This window comes from Triticum dicoccoides, chromosome 4B, assembly GCF_002162155.2.
Source record: "Triticum dicoccoides isolate Atlit2015 ecotype Zavitan chromosome 4B, WEW_v2.0, whole genome shotgun sequence".
In the NCBI taxonomy this organism is placed as follows: Eukaryota; Viridiplantae; Streptophyta; class Magnoliopsida; order Poales; family Poaceae; genus Triticum; species Triticum dicoccoides.
The window spans coordinates 368,296,161-368,299,278 of record NC_041387.1 but is presented as its reverse complement, the minus strand read 5'-3'; the positions used below and the strand labels follow the sequence as shown (position 1 = coordinate 368,299,278).

The window sequence follows — 3,118 nt, the reverse complement described above, 5'->3', positions numbered from 1 at the left end:
AGGTTCTTTCTTTGTCTATGAGAATTGAGTTCTAAAATCTACTCCCTCCATTCCTAAATATAAGTCCGTCTAGAGATTCCAATACGAACACATACGGATGTATATATATACATATTTAGAATTTAGATTCACTCATTTTGATTCGTATGTAGTCTCTGTTGGAACCTTTAAAAAGATCTATATTTAGGAACGGAGGGAGTATTTGGTATTAGTACATAATTGATGCGGACATGTCATTTTGTAGCACATGAGTGTTCCATTTTGTACACTGTCGTAATCTGTCTTTCCTGATACTTCCCCCATCCCAAATTATTTGTCGCTCAAATGGATGTATCTAACACTAAAAAAATCCAGACGAAAGGAGTAATATTGTTTAATTATTTCTTGTTCTTTCTCTTGACTAAGCTACTATGGAAATTCCTTTATTTTGTACTTTTTAAGTACGTGTATATATACAATGTGAAGATTATATCTAACAGAGACGAAGGGAGTAATATATTGTTTAATTAGTTCTTGTTCTTTCTCTTGACTAAGCTACTATGGAAATTCCTTTATTTTGTACTTTTTAAGTACGTGTATATATACAATATGAAGATTATATCTAACAGATCTTATACGTAAAAAACAATTATAGCAATACATCAAGAAGCTAACGAATTTTCCCCATATATAAATTCGTGAATCATCATGCCTGGCTAAAATTGAGGAAGTAATCTTGTTTAGTATTCAAGTAGGCAAATGAATAGACAATGTTGATGTTTTATTGTACTTCTAACTTGGAATAGAATGCCTAATATTATCATTTCCAAGTTTGGTAGGGTTGGCTGTTGGATGGTGGGTCATCAACCTTTCTTCCTCTCTCTCCCTCCCAAATAAAACTAAGCTCAAGGATAATATAGCCAACTTCATAAAAAGGGCCAAAAAGGATCATACTCTACGAAACTGGCAATAGAGTAGGCCACAGCTTCAGGAGTTAAGTTAGTCATGGAAGGAGTTCAATGTGCTAACAACATGCAGCAGCATGGGTGTGTCATGGACAGGAAGTTAGTGACATGATGGATGATATACTTGAGGAATTATGTGTGTTAGCACATAATACATATACACATTGGAACCTGTTGCCACTTAGATTGAAATAATTTTTCCCAATGAACACTGGTAGGACCCATTAAAGCCAAAAAAGTAAAACCAAAGCCTGGAAATAATATATACTCCTACTTAGAAATCATAAGTTGTTTCACCTTCCTTCCACATTGAATGTCATTGCTAACTGATTTGAAATGAACATATAAATGAACTGCACAAAAGAACACAAAATCCAATCACCCTGTTACCATGTCGTTGACTTCCATCAAGTCACTTTCCATGTGTACTCTGGAACATCACTTTAGCCTGGTATGTCCCAGGAGCATGCTCCATCAACTAAGCATATTGCACTGAGAGAAACCATTGTTCTCATCATCTAGTCTATAATGCTTATTTTTGTTTCTTCTTTCTCTGCACATGAACCATAAAGAAAATAAGCTCAAGAAGGAAAGGCCGACTAATCTTTTTCTATACTATATAGGAGTACGGAATTTGTAATACCTTGTTTCCATGTCAATCCATGTCTCATATTTTTAGTTGTTGGTAGCCAGCAAGTAATCCCTAGTCCATAGTGCCTCTTTCTCTGTCCTGGGATGGCGTTCACATATTTTCTGTAGTAGCATTATCAACAGGTAACAATAGTCCACAACATATATAAGATATATTTTGATGCAAATGTACCCAGCTAAAATCTCCATGAGCGTACAAAATAGAGACTAAAGGTTCGTCAACATAGTTTGAGGATCTGGCTAACAATGTGAAAATTTTGGAGTTTTAACACTAAAAACAAAAAATATTGGTAGCACAGCACGCGGAGGAAGCTCCCATGGCCTATATCAGCGACGCAGCACGCGGAGGAAGCTCCCATGTAAGCCTAGGAACAGTTTGTAATCCAGATTAAACCCAGCCCAATCCATACAGGTATAAGTCCAACAACAAAACCAGACCAGACTAAATTGTAAATGCTATAATCCAAATCAATCCAAACTGAATGTATTTTCAAGCCAAACCCATCCAAACCATTCCCCACATACACTTTAAACCTGAAGTTTCAAACCAAGTGCATGTCCAATTACTATGGGAAGAGAGGCGTTGTTAGGGTGATTAGCTGGGAAGCTGCTGTTGCATGTTACTCACCACCACAACGTACCTACACAGAACAAGATATAATGCTAGATACTAGCACTTTAGTTGACTAGCTGCACTCTATCCATCATGGGTTAAGACGAACTTGTTCACACTGTCCGACTTTGTCGGCCAATTCACCGGCACAGTCGAGCTGGAAGAAGGAGTACACCTAATAGGGCGCCATGTAACTATTGTATATCAAGCGGTCCAGCAGTAGTTGGGCAGCTCGGCCACCGCCTGCGCCACACACAGCCCGCAGTCCACCGCCGTGATGTCCATGGTGCACCACCCAAGCCCGTAGATGGTCGTCTTGGCTCCGGCGCTAGGCTGCACCATGTACGTCGCCAGCCCCTTGTTCGCACTGTCACCGGCGTCGACGGACATTAGCTTCCCTAAGCTTGGTCGAACGCGGCCAGGTCCATGCCGGTGCCTTTCTGGGTTTTGAGAAGGCTGAGCGTGTAGCCCATGTGCGCACCGCCGTGGCCACGCAGAGCGCGCGGCCCTGCGGCCGGACGTTGCTGCGGCACTGCACAAGGACCCATATTGCCAAGGAGGAGCGGCCAGCGGTGGTCGTGGCGTACTAGGTGGGGGCGTGCCAGACGAAGCGGTGGTCGTGGCATACTAGGTGGGGGTGTCTTGAGGAGCAGCTCCATGGCATCGGTCTCCTTGACGAAGAGCAGGCCGTGGTCCTCCTGTCCCCGAGCGGATCTCGCCGCCGCCATGGCCTGCGTGCAGGATCTCCCTCTCCTCTCCTCTCATCTCCTCTCCTCTCCTCTCCTCTTCTGGTGATGGGAGGGGAGTGGAGGGGAGGGGAGGGAAGGAGGGAGTCATCTGGCCGCCGGCGCCGCCATGTCCTGCCCAGGGGAGGAGGGGTTTCCAGTGCGAGGGAGGGAAGGGGAGGGCG

At 43.5% G+C, this 3,118-nt stretch overlaps 1 pseudogene; it reads right to left on the bottom strand.

The window, feature by feature from the left end:
• Positions 1–390: 390 nt before the first annotated feature.
• Positions 391–3,118, bottom strand: part of LOC119292677 — a 14,890-nt pseudogene continuing 12,162 nt past the window's right edge.